Source organism: Stegodyphus dumicola, chromosome 11, assembly GCF_044657685.1.
Source record: "Stegodyphus dumicola isolate Sdum_Otavi_A_Nest chromosome 11, ASM4465768v1".
NCBI lineage: Eukaryota > Metazoa > Arthropoda > Arachnida > Araneae > Eresidae > Stegodyphus > Stegodyphus dumicola.
This window is the reverse complement of record NC_140778.1, coordinates 126,736,084-126,755,690: the sequence shown is the minus strand read 5'-3', so window position 1 is coordinate 126,755,690 and position 19,607 is coordinate 126,736,084. Positions and strand designations below refer to the sequence as shown.

Sequence of the window (19,607 nt, the reverse complement as noted above, 5' to 3'; positions counted from 1 at the left end):
TAGTAGTAGAGCATAGTCCTTATAAGAAATATACTAACCCAAACGGGTTTTCTCCCTCCTCCCCTTGATCACATCCGGAGGGGTAGGGACGACCTGCAGAAATTTAACATTGGTTGCCTATTGCAGCGTGTATAATAGTCAAGAAAATGCTGGTTCTAGCGCCTCATTTCACAAATTAGAATTTCTACATATTTTTATTTTTGAAATTGAGATTGAATTTTAAAAATTTAGCATATTTACCAAGCATAATTAAAGTTCCAAATAATTATAAAGCTATTGCATGATTTCAGGAGAGGATATTTTTTTTTAGCTTTTCCTATGCTGTAAGGAAATTTGTAACTACTTCTTTTAGAAAAGAATATTTTAAATCTGAACTAATAGAAAATTTCAAAAAGGAATTTTCTCTTGCAATTTTTATGCTTTTTATTGGTGTAAATAAGTAAAAAAATAATAAAATATTTAAAAACGTATTTTTGAAAGTTTTCTTTAAAATTCTAAATTATGCTACTTTTTTAAAATTTTAGATGAATATTATAGCACAATTTCTATAAAGGAATTTTATTTCAATTATATTTCATAATACATCATAGTGATAAACACTTTTGACTCCTTAATAATTTTTATACATTTAATTCTAATATTAAAATTGTGTTTAACCGTAATAATTAATTTTGCTGGTATATAATAGTGATTATTTTTTAAATTTATTTTGAGTTCTGTATAAGAATTTTTTATATATTGTTAATTTAATTTATTAGCCCAAAGGGGTGGTAGCCTAGAAAGGCTGTTAGTTTCGAAGCGGCATTTTGCGCTGTTTTACTATAAATGTCCGTATCTCCTTGCAAATTGTTGTTACCAAATATTATCACCCTGTATTGTATTAAAAGAAATTAAATAATGAAGAATATGCATGAATACTTGTATGTTTCTCGCACTGTGACAAAAACGACAGTATCTAGATCCATCATCTTTTGTATAATGTAATCCTACACCCGGACATGGGAATCTGGACGGCTGTATTTCAGATTTGTTTTAATCTATTTCATATTTTATAAAACTTTAACGAATTTTTGATTAACAAACTCAACGAGTTCAGAGCGAGCACTGTACAGAAAATAAAAGTTTTATCTGCAGTGGGGAAATTCTAAAGATATGCTGTTTTCAAATGTATGTGGTTTACGGGCGAAGAACATGATATTCAATAAATATAGGTACCACACAAAACTTTAAAAAAAGAGTTCTTTTAGATTTTATTTTATCTTTTTTTTCCTTCATTACGCTCAGAAAATTTTATGCTCCGAATTTTATGAATTATTAAAATAACTAATCCACTTTAATGATAATAATTTAATGATCATATAATCAAATAAATATGACTTTTTTGTAATGTTATTATAGTTTAGAAAATAACTGCCTGAAAATGTTCATTAAATTTAAAAAAAAATTATCAGATCATGTTTAATTTTACCTTATTTATTTTAAAGCATCGCGTACTATCAATCTTATTTAATTTTACTTTATTTTTACGCGAAATTAAGTTAATAAATTTTGTGCTTAGAGTTTTTACCGGATTACCAAAGTAAAGATGTTTGTACAAGAAATAAGCGTGAAATAAAATGCGCGAAATGCAGTAAAAAGTGCTTTAATGAGATATATTAAATCCTATTTGGAGAAAATCTGTGGCTTTCACAATCTCATCACTATACAACGTATCACATTTAATAATTAAAAAGAGTTATGTGATACAAACGCCAGAGGTTTCAGAGTTAAAGTAAACCAGATGGTCCCTACTCTTTGTTGCCTACATGTCGGTGACGCGCCCCGCGCCCACTGGGTTGGTCCATCTCTTATAAGGTCCATGTAGTAGAGAGAATGACGTTACGGCATCTTGTTCATGGACCTTATAAGACATAGACTAACCCAGTGGGCGGGGCGCGCGTCACCGACATGTCGGCAAGAAAGAGTAGGGACGATCTGGCTTACCTTAACACTGAAACCTATGACGCTTTTATCACATAACACTTTTTAATTATTAAATGCGATACGTTGTATAGTGATGAGATTCTGCGCACAGATTTTTCCAAATAGGATTTAATGTATCTCATTAAAGCACTTTTTCTTGCATTTCGTGCATTTTTTTCATGTGTAATTCTTGTACAAACATCTTTACTTTGGTAAAACGGTAAAAACTCTAAGCACAAAATTTATGAATTTAACTTTGCGTAAAAATTAAGTAAGATTGATAGTACGTGATGCTTTGAAATAAATAAAGTAAAATTAAACAAGATCTGATAACTTAAAAAAAAATAAAAAAAATAAAAAAATTAATGACCATTTTCAGGCAGTGATTTTTAAAACTATAATAACATTACAAAACAATCATTTATTTGATTATATCATCATTAACTTATTAACATGGATTATTTATCTAAAAAATTCGGAGCATAAAATTTTTTGAGTGTAATGAAAGGGGGAGGGAAGGTAAAATAAAATCTAGAAGCACTCAGATTTTATATTAAGCCCAAAAGGAACTTTTCTCTTAACGTTTTGTGTGTTACCTATAATTATTGAATATCATGTTCTTCGCCCGTAAACCACATACATTTGAAAACAGCATATCTTTAGAATTTCCCCACTGCAGATAAAACTTTTATTTTCTGTACAGTGCTCTCTCTGAATTCCTTGAGTTTGTTAATCAAAAATTCGTTAAAGTTTTACAAAATATGAAATAGATTAAAACAAATCCGAAATACAGCCGTCCAGATTCCCATGTCCGGGTGGAGGATTACATTATACAAAAGATGATGGATCTAGATACTGTCGTTTTTGTCACAGTGCGAGAAACATACAAGTATTCATGCATATTCTTCATTATTTAATTTCTTTTAATACAATACAGGGTGATAATATTTGGTAACAACAATTTGCAAGGAGATACGGACATTTATAGTAAAACAGCGCAAAATGCCGCTTCGAAACTAACAGCCTTTCTAGGCTACCACCGTTTGGGCTAATAAATTAAATTAACAATAGATAAAAAATTCTTATACAGAACTCAAAATAAATTTTAAAAAAAATCACTATTATATACCAGCAAAATTAATTATTACGGTTAAACACAATTTTAATATTAGATTTAAATGTATAAAAATTATTAAGGAGTCAAAAGTGTTTATCACTATGATGTATTATGAAATATAATTGAAATAAAATTCCTTTATTGAAATTGTGCTATAATATTCATCTAAAATTTTTAAAAAGTAGCACAATTTAGAATTTTAAAGAAAACTTTCAAAAATTCGTTTTTAGATATTTTATTATTTTTTTACTTATTTACACCAATAAAAAGCATAAAAATTGCAAGCGAAAATTCCTTTTTGAAATTTTCTATTAGTTTAGATTTAAAATATTCTTTTCTAAAAGAAGTAGTTACAAATTTCCTTACAGCATATTGAAAGCTAAAAAAATATCCAGCCCTGAAAGCATGCTATAGCTTTATAATTATTTGGAACGTTAATTATGCTTTAGAAATATGCTAAATTTTTAAAAATCAATCTTAATTTCAAAAATAAAATATGTAGAAATTCTAATTCGTGAAATGAGGCGCTACAACCAGCTTTTTCTTGACAATTATACGCGCTGCAATAGCCAACTATTCTTAAGTTTCTGCAAGTCGTCCCTACTCCTTCGATTGTGATCAAGGTGACAGCCGGGTACGCCTCAGACGAAGGAGAAAACCCATTTGAGTTAGTCTATTTCTTATAAGGTCCTTTTCTGAGTCTATTTCTTATTCTGTCACTCCATTTGAGCTGCATTCCTGCGTTTAATGATATTCCGGATAGCCGCATTTTTATGCATTTTGCGATCAGGAATTGCTTTCCTACATTATTTGTCCACAGCTCCATGCATCTCGGTAGTGAGCTCGCTCACAAAGTCATCAATTGTTACAGCGCACTGAATTGTTACAGCGAAATAATGTCTAAATTCCCGATTTCATGTCCATGTAAGAGAATGTTTTAGAACGCGCAGAAAAAAGTAAAATAATCGAAACGTGTGTTTGAATGACCTTCAAGACAGAGTTTCAGTATTTTCTTTGTGTAGAGTACGCAAAAAAATATAGAATTCTCAGATTTAACTTTTCATAATAATAATAAAAGTGATATTCGTAATTAACTTATATATGATGGCAAAAAGATAAGTAAACAAGCGGAGGGGGAGTGGCTAGCTCTCCATGGAAAAGAAAACGGTTTACTTTAATGTCCGATCATAATTACATCACATACGTGTCACATTTTATGTGTTTAACTACATTTTATTTTGTGCTCAAATAAATATATAATAACTGGATTGGATTTTTAGTCACATTTGTTGGGTGAGTTTTAAAATAAGAACGTAAAATTTACATATTTCTATCATTGTTTATTCAAATTAAGTTTTTTCGAAACATAAATAGTATTTATAAGATGAAAAATTTGAGAATTATATATACTTAGAATAAGTAAAGTATAATTAAATTATAGTTTGAGAACATAGTTACTGTTTTATGTTCACAATACTTTAATGCTATTATTCATTAATTACCGGATGTAATTACATAATTTAGAAATTATTGCAATTACATAATGTAGAAATAAAATGAAATGGCGAGAAAAGTAAAGCAAAGAGTGCGTGAAGAATCTGCGGTTCTTTTTTGACTACCGAGAACAAAATTGGGTGTGGTTAGAGCACGTCAATCTTTCTAAGCCACGACTACTATGGTCATGCTTTGCCCCTTTTTTGGCTTCACTTTGACGGCGTGGAGGGCATCTGCATGAGTTCTAAACTCCTTGCCCTGAAGTTACTCCCAGCTCGGACGGTTCGCCGCTAAGCTCTCATGAACTGATGCAAATTGTCTCACGTAAAATTCTATAATCAAACACACTGATTGGGTATTTGATCGAGCTTCGCCTAATTATGGCGCGGCGTTTTACTCTTTTATTTTTAATTACCATCGCCTTAGGGTTTTATAATCACCAAACGACGCAGTTAAAGTGGCAAGTTCGATTACATGCTGCGATAACCACGATACTGTTTGATTTGATTTGAATTGAATATCAGCACTTTGTTCGAAATACGAAGAGAGAAAACTTTGTTCTTGCAGAAATGTATTCGGTTCTGAATAAAACGAAACCTTTGGAAGTATTTTACTCATAAATCAGCATTATGCAACCGTTTATTTCTACAAAAATTATACGTAAATAAGTATTTTAAGCGAGAGGCGCGGTCAAAAAGATGTTACAGAATCGCGCGATTCATTCCAATTATTGCGAAAAATCAATTCAAGCAACGTAAGAGGACACACAAATATTGTGCGCGCGTGTATATATATATATATATATATATACTATTAAAAAACTCTTTATGTACCATCTCCAAGGAATAGAAATTCAATTAAAGCCATGAATTATTAAAAGAAAAAAAAAAAAAAATATCCTGTATCCTCTACCAGGCGAAGGATGTTTCTGCTGAGGTAACTGCTACTAATTGTTGATTAAGCACTTTGAAGGAGCGAAGAAAAGAGGTTAAAGTATTTGAACGCGGTATCCAAAATTACTACTACTTCGCCTTATGGAGATGGCTTCCGACTTAAGAAATGCATGAACATCCGGTCCGTAGTTTTAGTGTCACTCCCGAAACTCGTCACTAGATGGCTAGGTGTTTTACTTTTAAAATATGGGAATTCCTTGCTCTTTTAGGTCTTCTTCAATTTCCTGTTCGGTGACGTCGTTCGATAAATCTTTTATTATTGCACGTACCGTTTTATCAGTATGTAAAACGAATGAATGATAAGTTATGTGTTTTTCTTTGAACTAGTCTTGGATTTTGCGATATTCTTCTAAGTCGAATACCTTTATAATAAGGTTACATCGTTTGAGTTTGCCGTCAACTTTCTTAATGTTTAGATTTTCAGCGAGTGTTTTGTGTAAGTTCTCCCAGCTTATATTAGTATTAGTACGTGCGTAATCAGCTATACTTACGCATTCACCCTCATCACGGCACTCATTTATGAGGAAGAATTACATTCTATTAAAAAGATTTACTCTTTGCTATGGGATAATAAGATGCTGCGTTGTTGCTTTTCATACTGTAGTTCAAAACAAATGAAAATAAAAAACACGTATTTGTATGAATTTCCATGTTAAAAAAATTTAACGAATATATATCATAACAGTATACAAAAAAGTTATATTAAAATTAAGAAAAGAAATTAAGAAAAGAAATTAAGAAAGCAATTAAGAAAAGAAATTAGTTTTCAGAAAAATGTGTTTTTTAAAAATATTTTTTTAATTTGTTTTTAATTGTAATATACAGAGATAGACAAGCAGTTAGTGGTCAGAGTTTAGAATGTAGCTATACTTAGTAAGGGTATAGTAGTATATTTGGCGTTGCTGGAAACAAAACACATTAGATTACGTGAAGATATTCCCTCTGCCAGCAACGTGAAGCTAAGTCAGAGCTTAGAAATTACAATTCTCGTTGAAAATATAATATATATAATTCTGTGTTATCTTTTTAAATGCTTGAACAGATGCTAGTACTAATTGCTCCTGTAAGAAAAAGCTGACGCATTCCTCTGTTTCAATTCTGTAGATATTTCAGAAAAGCGCACTTCATTTCCTGTTGCAGTAATAAGTACATATTATGTGAAATATAGAGCAATTTCGTTTGCGCAATTAAACGCTATTTTTTTGCTGAAATTATACTTCTAAGTATTAAAACTAATTAAATATGTTATCATTAAAATGCTAAAAAGCTTATGTTATCAAGGAATAGTCCTCCCCTCCTTTGGTTTAGGAGATCTGACACACCTTTCTTTGACTCTTTTACTGACCACAACTCTTGCGTAAGATGTTAGTATTGAGGAAACGAAAATGTTATATAATGACTATTTACACCCAAGAAATGATGACTGTCTATGCATGTCTCTGCAACAAACCATGAAGTAAAACTGAGGACACTTGAGAATCGCTAAAGATGCTGTCCAGCAAGTCTAGCAAGTATTGTACTCAAGGAGGTTAGAATGCCCTGCGCGCAGTCCAAGTGAAGCCAAAAGGTGGGGGAAAGCATGCCCTTAGTAGTCGTGGCTTTAGAAAGATTGACGAGCTCTTCAGCCAATGAGGCAGAACCTAGCCACACCCAGTTTCGTAAATTAAAGACCGTGGATTCTTCGCGGGCTTTTTCCTTCACTTTTTCCCGCCATTTCATTTTATTTCTACATTTTCTATCATCTTGTAGACGGCTGCAATATTGTTCAGAGAAGCAATTTTTATTCCTGCCAAAATGGTAAATTCCTGCGTCGCTTTCGGCTGTACAAATAGAAGAATAGCAGGATCCGGTATTACATTTCACAGGTAAATATTCTTTTAACATATATACTATCATTTATTTAATTATACTTTGCTCAAAGTTAGATAAAAATTTGCTGTGCATGTTTAAAACATATCCAAGGAAACGGCTGCAAGTGCTGATAATTGTATCAATTCTAATGATTATCAGGATATGCAGAGGGAATATATATGTACAAAGGGACTGATTCCATTAAAATGAGTTGAATGAGAAATGCATTATGTAATTACATGCTGTCATTAATGAATGCTAGCAATAAAGGTATTGTGAAAATAAATAAATAAATACTCAAACCATTAATTGATTATATTTTAGTTATTCTAAATATATACAGGTATAATTCTCAATTTTCCATGTTAGAAATACTACTTACGTTTTGAAAAATTGCATGAACAATGATAAAAAATAATATTTAAATCCTGCATTGTTATTTTTAAAACTCCCACAAATTTCACCCCAAATTAAATCCTGTTATTAAATATTTACTTGAACAGAAAATAAAATTAAATACATAAAATATGACTTGTAATGTAATATGATCACACCTTTAAAATAACGCGTTTTCTTTTCCACGATGAGCTGACCACTCCCCCTTCCCTTGTTTACTTACCGTTTTGCTTTTACAACTCAGTTAATTACGAGTATAATACTCAAACCATTAATTGAAGAAAAATCTGAGAATTATAGATGTTTCTTCGCGCACGTCACACCGAGAAAATACTCAAACTCTTTTCTGACGGCTTTTAAAATGCACATTTCAATTATTCTACTTATTTATGCATGTTAAAAAAACATTCTTTTATATGGAAATGAAATCCGAAATGTAGACATTATTTCAATGTAACCATTCAGTATGTTATAACCCTCTCACGTCTTCACATAAGAAATCAGAAAACACACTCAAAACTTCAAACAAGCTGACGTTTAACCTCACTTCACATAGTAAGGGTAGCGTTTTCTTGCCCTCACGAGGCGTGGCTTATTTGCTTTCCCCGGCTTCATCTCCTCGTATTGCGCCATCTCCATGTATTCTAACCTCCTTGATTGTACTCTTTCTTTTAAATATACCCACCTATGTGGTGGGATTCCAAAAATTCAGTTTAGGCTCATTGTAATGTTCCTCTCCACGGTAATCTTTAGTAAAAGGCGAAAGATTAGCTCGAATAATGAAGAGAAACCAGAGCATATGAAACTTTATGTGTTGGAAACATCCGTAAGAAATAACTGAATGAAAATAGTGGTGGTCAATAAACAAACAGTGCAAAGGGTATATTTGTTTTTATTCATAGAATGCATTATTTAACTTCGTTAAAGGTCACTCACACTCGGTTTTATCAGTTTTCACTCATCGTCTAGAACCGCTACTATAAATCTCACTCCTTAAACGCCTATAAAGCCTTTTCTTGGAAAAGATAAAATGGGATTTGTGCATGTTAGATGAAGAGAAAAAATACTTTCGGCATCTGGGTATCATACTTCACGAGCGAACGTTCTTTTGCTAAGACCCCTCACAAAGGGGAGCTAATGTATTTTACCAATTGTATTGTACAGAGATAAGCATGCTCAAAAGAGTTCATCTGATTTCCCGGGTCAGCGGTACATTGATTACCAAATATTTAAAAAAATATTTCTGCTCAAGCAAATGAAACTAATGATTACATTCAAGAAGTTCAAAGTTAAAGCCAAAAAGGGGCGAAAAGCTTGGAACCTCAGAAGGCGGAGCTTAAAAACAACTATGTGAGCTTTAGAAAATAGCGCAAAAAATCACTATACATGCTTGACGAGGCATTCATACTAAGACCCTTCACAAAGGAAAGCTGGTGCATTTTGCCAGTTGTAAAGTACAGAGATAGGCATGCTCAAAAGTGCTCAACTGATTTCCCTGGCCAGCGGTGCATATATTAACAAATATTTAAAAAATTTGCAGGCTATAGCGAAATTTAGAGCTGTTTTTCATAGCAGATTTTTTAAATGTTATTTCAAAGAATAAAAACAGTTAAATACATTATATTATTAAATTAAAAAAACATAAGCATGATGGAGATGCTCATTTTCATCTCAATGCGATGGGATTACAAGTTTTGCATTCAGAGCATTCTTTCTGTGACGCTTTTTACTGATCACGCCCATTCTTTAGATGTTCCTGAAATTTAGCATGGAATGATGTAAATTCTTTTCTTGAATTTTTTCAATATCTATATCTGCATACTCTGTATTTCGCAAAAAAATGGGCCATAACACCTTATTATTCGAAAAAAAAAAGGCCGACACCTTATTTCCAAGTCCCGCCTACTATGAGACGCCTCCGCTGTTTTGAATTCTTACTGAAGTTCAGCGGTTCATATTTTATAAATTATGAAATGTTAAAAAAAATTAGCGTAATATTCATGTTTCTAATTGCTTTTTAGAAATCACTATATATTTCTTTGTGAAAATTGCTGCGCATTTTTTCAATACAATGATTATAATTTTTTAAAACATGTAACATTTCTCTAACACGAGCTAAAGATTTATACCTATACACGCAATGTAATAATTTAAAAAAATTATTAATTAATTCGAAGACCAATTTTTAGAAGGGAAGTTCCCAAGATTACCGACAGTGCGCGACACAGCTTCCCAGGAGTACTAACCCTAGGCAAATCTAAAATTGCTTAAATAATGATTTCATTAAATAGGCATAATTTTAAGGTAATTCCAGTTACAAATTTATTAAGTCCTATAAATTTGCGATAGATCATAAGAATAAAATCAACATGCCTATAATTAATAAGTCCTATAAATTTGCGATAGATCATAAGAATAAAATCATTCAGCTAGTATTCAATTTCATACTTAATGTAGTTCAATTAAATTTTATTTAGAAAAAATTTATATTTTTTACAAAAGCGCAGATACTAAAAATAATATTATACAAATAAAATATGCTGTTTGTGATATAAATGGTAACATTTTAAAGTAAGCCATATTCAAATATATTCTTCCTCCTTTGCAAGTTTTCTTCTGCCCTTATTTATTGTGTCTCCATCAAATTTCTATTACGCGCTTCATTCTCTTTTTTTTTTTTTTTTTTTCCCTTCTCCTCATTTGTTGTTTCTCCATTAAATTTCAATTATGAGCATCATATCTACATTTAATAATATGGAAAGAAAATTCAGTAAACAATATATTTCTATAAAGAAACATACAATTTATACAGAAATATGTTCAGAGGCATATCTAAAAGCTATGGCATTTCAATTCTTTTTACTTATTTTTGCATCTTTAAAAATTTTCTTTTGCAGGAAAATGAAATGCAATTTTGCTTCAAGAATTTTTTAGCACTTAGCCATGTCGCATTCTTAAATTTTTCTTGACAATTATACGCGCTGCAATAGCCAACTATTCTTAAGTTTCTGCAAGTCGTCCCTACTCCTTCGATTGTGATCAAGGTGACAGCCGGGTACGCCTCAGACGAAGGAGAAAACCCATTTGAGTTAGTCTATTTCTTATAAGGTCCTTTTCTGAGTCTATTTCTTATTCTGTCACTCCATTTGAGCTGCATTCCTGCGTTTAATGATATTCCGGATAGCCGCATTTTTATGCATTTTGCGATCAGGAATTGCTTTCCTACATTATTTGTCCACAGCTCCATGCATCTCGGTAGTGAGCTCGCTCACAAAGTCATCAATTGTTACAGCGCACTGAATTGTTACAGCGAAATAATGTCTAAATTCCCGATTTCATGTCCATGTAAAAGAATGTTTTAGAACGCGCAGAAAAAAGTAAAATAATCGAAACGTGTGTTTGAATGACCTTCAAGACAGAGTTTCAGTATTTTCTTTGTGTAGAGTACGCAAAAAAATATAGAATTCTCAGATTTAACTTTTCATAATAATAATAAAAGTGATATTCGTAATTAACTTATATATGATGGCAAAAAGATAAGTAAACAAGCGGAGGGGGAGTGGCTAGCTCTCCATGGAAAAGAAAACGGTTTACTTTAATGTCCGATCATAATTACATCACATACGTGTCACATTTTATGTGTTTAACTACATTTTATTTTGTGCTCAAATAAATATATAATAACTGGATTGGATTTTTAGTCACATTTGTTGGGTGAGTTTTAAAATAAGAACGTAAAATTTACATATTTCTATCATTGTTTATTCAAATTAAGTTTTTTCGAAACATAAATAGTATTTATAAGATGAAAAATTTGAGAATTATATATACTTAGAATAAGTAAAGTATAATTAAATTATAGTTTGAGAACATAGTTACTGTTTTATGTTCACAATACTTTAATGCTATTATTCATTAATTACCGGATGTAATTACATAATTTAGAAATTATTGCAATTACATAATGTAGAAATAAAATGAAATGGCGAGAAAAGTAAAGCAAAGAGTGCGTGAAGAATCTGCGGTTCTTTTTTGACTACCGAGAACAAAATTGGGTGTGGTTAGAGCACGTCAATCTTTCTAAGCCACGACTACTATGGTCATGCTTTGCCCCTTTTTTGGCTTCACTTTGACGGCGTGGAGGGCATCTGCATGAGTTCTAAACTCCTTGCCCTGAAGTTACTCCCAGCTCGGACGGTTCGCCGCTAAGCTCTCATGAACTGATGCAAATTGTCTCACGTAAAATTCTATAATCAAACACACTGATTGGGTATTTGATCGAGCTTCGCCTAATTATGGCGCGGCGTTTTACTCTTTTATTTTTAATTACCATCGCCTTAGGGTTTTATAATCACCAAACGACGCAGTTAAAGTGGCAAGTTCGATTACATGCTGCGATAACCACGATAAAGTTTGATTTGATTTGAATTGAATATCAGCACTTTGTTCGAAATACGAAGAGAGAAAACTTTGTTCTTGCAGAAATGTATTCGGTTCTGAATAAAACGAAACCTTTGGAAGTATTTTACTCATAAATCAGCATTATGCAACCGTTTATTTCTACAAAAATTATACGTAAATAAGTATTTTAAGCGAGAGGCGCGGTCAAAAAGATGTTACAGAATCGCGCGATTCATTCCAATTATTGCGAAAAATCAATTCAAGCAACGTAAGAGGACACACAAATATTGTGCGCGCGTGTATATATATATATATATATATATATACTATTAAAAAACTCTTTATGTACCATCTCCAAGGAATAGAAATTCAATTAAAGCCATGAATTATTAAAAGAAAAAAAAAAAAATATCCTGTATCCTCTACCAGGCGAAGGATGTTTCTGCTGAGGTAACTGCTACTAATTGTTGATTAAGCACTTTGAAGGAGCGAAGAAAAGAGGTTAAAGTATTTGAACGCGGTATCCAAAATTACTACTACTTCGCCTTATGGAGATGGCTTCCGACTTAAGAAATGCATGAACATCCGGTCCGTAGTTTTAGTGTCACTCCCGAAACTCGTCACTAGATGGCTAGGTGTTTTACTTTTAAAATATGGGAATTCCTTGCTCTTTTAGGTCTTCTTCAATTTCCTGTTCGGTGACGTCGTTCGATAAATCTTTTATTATTGCACGTACCGTTTTATCAGTATGTAAAACGAATGAATGATAAGTTATGTGTTTTTCTTTGAACTAGTCTTGGATTTTGCGATATTCTTCTAAGTCGAATACCTTTATAATAAGGTTACATCGTTTGAGTTTGCCGTCAACTTTCTTAATGTTTAGATTTTCAGCGAGTGTTTTGTGTAAGTTCTCCCAGCTTATATTAGTATTAGTACGTGCGTAATCAGCTATACTTACGCATTCACCCTCATCACGGCACTCATTTATGAGGAAGAATTACATTCTATTAAAAAGATTTACTCTTTGCTATGGGATAATAAGATGCTGCGTTGTTGCTTTTCATACTGTAGTTCAAAACAAATGAAAATAAAAAACACGTATTTGTATGAATTTCCATGTTTAAAAAATTTAAAGAATATATATCATAACAGTATACAAAAAAGTTATATTTCAGCAATTAAGAAAAGAAATTAGTTTTCAGAAAAATGTGTTTTTTAAAAATATTTTTTTAATTTGTTGTTAATTGTAATATACAGAGATAGACAAGCTGTTAGTGGTCAGAGTTTAGAATGTAGCTATACTTAGTAAGGGTATAGTAGTATATTTGGCGTTGCTGGAAACAAAACACATTAGATTACGTGAAGATATTCCCTCTGCCAGCAACGTGAAGCTAAGTCAGAGCTTAGAAACAAGCCATACATAGCCATTACAATTCTCGTTGAAAATATAATATATATAATTCTGTTTTATCTTTTTAAATGCTTGAACAGATGCTAGCACTAATTGCTCCTGTAAGAGAAAGCTGACGCATTCCTCTGTTTCAATTCTGTAGATATTTCAGAAAAGCGCACTTGATTTCCTGTTGCAGTAATAAGTACATATTATGTGAAATATAGAGCAATTTCGTTTGCGCAATTAAACGCTATTTTTTTGCTGAAATTATACTTCTAAGTATTAAAACTAATTAAATATGTTATCATTAAAATGCTAAAAAGCTTATGTTATCAAGGAATAGTCCTCCCCTCCTTTGGTTTAGGAGATCTGACACACCTTTCTTTGACTCTCTTTTACTGACCACAATTCTTGCGTAAGATGTTAGCATTGAGGAAACGAAAATGTTATATAATGACTATTTACACCCAAGAAATGATGACTGTCTATGCATGTCTCTGCAACAAACTATGAAGTATAATTGAGGACACTTGAGAATCGCTAAAGATGCTGTCTAGCAAGTATTGTACTCTATCTTTTAAATATACCCCACCTATGTGGTGGGATTCCAAAAATTCAGTTTAGGCTCATTGTAATGTTCCTCTCCACGGTAATCTTTAGTAAAAGGCGAAAGATTAGCTCGAATAATGAAGAGAAACCAGAGCATATGAAACTTTATGTGTTGGAAACATCCGTAAGAAATAACTGAATGAAAATAGTGGTGGTCAATAAACAAACAGTGCAAAGGGTATATTTGTTTTTATTCATAGAATGCATTATTTAACTTCGTTAAAGGTCACTCACACTCGGTTTTATCAGTTTTCACTCATCGTCTAGAACCGCTACTATAAATCTCACTCCTTAAACGCCTATAAAGCCTTTTCTTGGAAAAGATAAAATGGGATTTGTGCATGTTAGATGAAGAGAAAAAATACTTTCGGCATCTGGGTATCATACTTCACGAGCGAACGTTCTTTTGCTAAGACCCCTCACAAAGGGGAGCTAATGTATTTTACCAATTGTATTGTACAGAGATAAGCATGCTCAAAAGAGTTCATCTGATTTCCCGGGTCAGCGGTACATTGATTACCAAATATTTAAAAAAATATTTCTGCTCAAGCAAATGAAACTAATGATTACATTCAAGAAGTTCAAAGTTAAAGCCAAAAAGGGGCGAAAAGCTTGGAACCTCAGAAGGCGGAGCTTAAAAACAACTATGTGAGCTTTAGAAAATAGCGCAAAAAATCACTATACATGCTTGACGAGGCATTCATACTAAGACCCTTCACAAAGGAAAGCTGGTGCATTTTGCCAGTTGTAAAGTACAGAGATAGGCATGCTCAAAAGTGCTCAACTGATTTCCCTGGCCAGCGGTGCATATATTAACAAATATTTAAAAAATTTGCAGGCTATAGCGAAATTTAGAGCTGTTTTTCATAGCAGATTTTTTAAATGTTATTTCAAAGAATAAAAACAGTTAAATACATTATATTATTAAATTAAAAAAACATAAGCATGATGGAGATGCTCATTTTCATCTCAATGCGATGGGATTACAAGTTTTGCATTCAGAGCATTCTTTCTGTGACGCTTTTTACTGATCACGCCCATTCTTTAGATGTTCCTGAAATTTAGCATGGAATGATGTAAATTCTTTTCTTGAATTTTTTCAATATCTATATCTGCATACTCTGTATTTCGCAAAAAAATGGGCCATAACACCTTATTATTCGAAAAAAAAAAGGCGGGACTTGGAAATAATTCCAAGTCCCGCCTACTATGAGACGCCTCCGCTGTTTTGAATTCTTACTGAAGTTCAGCGGTTCATATTTTATAAATTATGAAATGTTAAAAAAAATTAGCGTAATATTCATGTTTCTAATTGCTTTTTAGAAATCACTATATATTTCTTTGTGAAAATTGCTGCGCATTTTTTCAATACAATGATTATAATTTTTTAAAACATGTAACATTTCTCTAACACGAGCTAAAGATTTATACCTATACACGCAATGTAATAATTTAAAAAAATTATTAATTAATTCGAAGACCAATTTTTAGAAGGGAAGTTCCCAAGATTACCGACAGTGCGCGACACAGCTTCCCAGGAGTACTAACCCTAGGCAAATCTAAAATTGCTTAAATAATGATTTCATTAAATAGGCATAATTTTAAGGTAATTCCAGTTACAAATTTATTAAGTCCTATAAATTTGCGATAGATCATAAGAATAAAATCAACATGCCTATAATTAATAAGTCCTATAAATTTGCGATAGATCATAAGAATAAAATCATTCAGCTAGTATTCAATTTCATACTTAATGTAGTTCAATTAAATTTTATTTAGAAAAAATTTATATTTTTTACAAAAGCGCAGATACTAAAAATAATATTATACAAATAAAATATGCTGTTTGTGATATAAATGGTAACATTTTAAAGTAAGCCATATTCAAATATATTCTTCCTCCTTTGCAAGTTTTCTTCTGCCCTTATTTATTGTGTCTCCATCAAATTTTTATTACGCGCTTCATTCTCTTTTTTTTTTTTTTTTTTTCCTTCTCCTCATTTGTTGTTTCTCCATTAAATTTCAATTATGAGCATCATATCTACATTTAATAATATGGAAAGAAAATTCGGTAAACAATATATTTCTATAAAGAAACATACAATTTATACAGAAATATGTTCAGAGGCATATCTGAAAGCTATGACACTTCAATTCTTTTTACTTGTTTTTGCATCTTTAAAAATTTTCTTTTGCAGGAAAATGAAATGCAATTTTGCTTCAAGAATTTTTTAGCACTTAGCCATATCGTATTCTTAAAATTGCACAAACTCATTGTAAATAAAAGGGGAGCGTTTGTTTTGGTCGGAGATCATCATTATATTAGAGGCTTTGGAGATTGTTGTTGTTGTCGAGTCCATATATTACATAGAACAATGTTGCCATAGCCTGCTCCAAAGAGAGTTTGAGCTTCTTATGTTCCACTCCAATTTTTAAAGGCCAGCACCCCGTGGGGTGGTCCACTTCTCTCCACTTTCACAAAGCCACACGAGAGGACTTTCGACTCGCCATCATATTTAGAGTGCCCCCATGCCGCACAGACACTATAAATTTACAAACTCCGGGATTCAAACCCGGACCTATGTCACCGCAGTAAGCTTGTCTAACCATCTGGGCGACGGCATTGGAGGTCAAAAGGTCTTTAGCAATGTGCTCTGACAACCTGACACCGACAGTGTTAAAAATGTGGTCCCGTGAAAAAATCCATGAAGGAGCAATCTTGCTGCAGTGTGGCGAAAGAAAAAGAAAAGTCTAAAAAGGCGCATGTATTTGGGAAGAAAAATCGTACGTCAGACTGAGACCCAATACGATGAGGAAGCCGGCAGTGCTTCACATTCGCATCATTAATCGTCTTTGGGAGAACTCTGGATCGTAACTCTTGAACTACTTGAAAAGCTACTCTCATCTTAGCTGTTATTGTCTCTTCGCTTGTTTTATTTTCCTTACAATATTCGTGATTTTGTTCATAAGATTAAATACACTTTAAATATGGATAATATATATGCAGTTTCTTGAATAGATTAGGGCTTTGTCTTAAGTTTATTGCCGAATTTTCCAGATCTTGTTGAATTTTACTTGATCATTTATTGAGGTTATTCTTTTTTAAGAGGCTCTGTTTTATTTTCTGTTATGTTACTGGTATACTCTGCGCATTCTGTAGAGATTGACGTGATTTTCTTTGCAAAAATGACAAATGGGCTTTTCTTAGGTCTGTGATTTTGCGAGCATTTGCAACATCTTTTCTTTTGTAGCAACCGTGCTGTGTATGTCCATATTCCTGACATTTCAAACATTGAACAGGACATTTTTTTTTTTTTTTTTTGGAGAGTACGCTACAATAGTTATATTGAAATTAAAGAAGCTATTTAATATGTAAAGAGCTTCTCCTTCGGCATTTCTTTTTAATTTGAGGAGATAAAGCGGGGATTAAATTAATTGCTCTTTAAATTATATTAAATTTATATTAATTAATAAAAAAAACTTATAAGAATCAAAATATAAACCTTCTTCTCACTCTTCGGTTTGGTTTATTTAATTATGGCAAAGCACACTACAGCTGTCTGCCTAAGAGGATCTTATCAGTAAACTGTTTAAAGGCAGAAATATAAATATTAAATTTTCTCTAGAATATATTCAAGGAAAATAAACATTTTTATTAGATTATAAATCAAATTCTAATCACAGCTATACTTTAAAATTGGCAAAAAGACTTCGTGAAGATCTAGATGAGGAATATGAATTTTTATATCTACTAAAATCCGATGAAGATAAAAGAGGTTTCAGTAGGAATATCAAGGCGAAACTCTGAAAACGCTCGAAGAAAAATGTAGAAATATGTATTTTGTGCGTTTCTGATACCGCATAGGTATTCTTAAATGATAGATCGGACAACTAAAACTGCTCAATGGCAGTTTTAGTTTCCTATATGATTTATCAGAAACTGATAAGGATCAACAGAAAAACTGCAGCAATTTGGGATGTGCTTACTGTTTAAACTACTTCTGGGAAAGCTCTTTTCTTTGGAAAAATTGCATATAATGTGTCATGATCGTAGATGTGATGTGAGATTAAGCAGATGAGAAAAATATACAGTGGTGCCTCACACAACAAACTTAATTCGTTCCAGGAGCAAATTTGTTATGCGAAAAGTTCGTTATGTGAAACGCGTTTTCCCGAAAAATTCATGTTAAAAAAATAATTCGTTCTGTAGCATAAAATATGCTAAGATGACATAAAAAAGATAAATTTTTTGTTATTATTTTTATTTAGATACATCTAAAAACATAATTCTTTTTAAAAAAACACACATTTTTTTTAAATTTTAAGACAGACTAAGTAGAGTCTACCGAATCTTGCACATCTTCATCCATTTTCTGCTTTTTGGCCGATGGTTTCATGAAAAACCTGTCCAAAGTCGTTTGTTTTTCTCTTTTCTCCAACATCTGCCGGAAATAACGGACAAGAGTATCGGAGTAAAGATCGTTGATCATGTTTGCTTCAGCTGAATCCGGATAGTGGGCATTGGTAAACTCCTGAACTGCTTTCCATTTGACCAGGATGTTCTTGATGTCAGCAGTTGGGATTGGTTGATTGTTTGATTGTTTGATTGTTGCTCCTCGTTATCAGATGACGCTTCCCTTTGAGCATTGTCCTGTTGCTGGACCAGAAGTGCTTGGAGCTCGTCAGTTGTCAGCTCTTCTTCGTGTTCCTCAATAAGCTCCTCTACATCCTCTTCCTCTACCTCTAATTCCAACCTTTGGGTCACTGTGATAATGTCCTTCACTACTTCTGTGTCATCAACTACTGCTTCTTCCTGCGTCCACGAAGGCACAAGCATCTTCCAAGCAGAAATGAGGGTCCTTTGTGACACTTCTTCCCAGGCCTTCTGTATAAGTCGTATTGCCATAAGGACATCAAATTTCTCCTTCGAAAACTTTCGGACAGTCATATTGTCTCCACCAAACTCGCATTCTTCAAACACCTTATTAAAGAGGGCTCTAGTGTAGAGTTTTTTAAAGTTCGCAATAACTTGCTGATCCATTGGCTGAAGAATGGATGTGGTGTTTGGTGGCAAATACTGCACCTTGATAAAAGGATAATTTTCCTGCAATATTCCCTCTAGGTCTTTTGAGTGAGAGGGGGCATTGCCAAGTATCAGAAGGGCTTTGAGCAGCAGTTCTTTTTCCAGGAAGAATTTCTTCACGGCAGGAGCAAAGGTTTCCAGAATCCATTCGTTGAAGATAACTTGGGTCACCCAGGCTTTTTGATTGGACTTCCAATGGACGGGCAGTTTGGACTTACCGTATTTTTCGCCGTATAAGACGCATCGGCATATAAGACGCACCCAATTTTAAAGGAGGCAAATCTAGAAAAAAAAGATTATGAACCAAATTTTGTAGTAAAATATTTTATATCAACTGTATAAAGTTAA

The 19,607-nt window shown here is 32.5% G+C and overlaps 1 protein-coding gene and 2 non-coding genes across 4 annotated transcripts in view; 1 reads left to right on the top strand and 2 right to left on the bottom strand.

Moving 5' to 3' along the window:
• Window positions 1–19,607, top strand: part of LOC118197257 (nose resistant to fluoxetine protein 6-like) — a 125,336-nt gene that overhangs the window by 95,219 nt on the left and 10,510 nt on the right. The window lies entirely within an intron of this gene.
• On the bottom strand, window positions 8,452–8,572 carry LOC118187388 (U5 spliceosomal RNA). Its single transcript, XR_004757931.2, has one exon. It is a non-coding gene; the product is annotated as a U5 spliceosomal RNA (small nuclear RNA).
• LOC118187389 (U5 spliceosomal RNA) lies at window positions 14,153–14,273 on the bottom strand. The gene has a single exon (XR_004757932.2). It is a non-coding gene; the product is annotated as a U5 spliceosomal RNA (small nuclear RNA).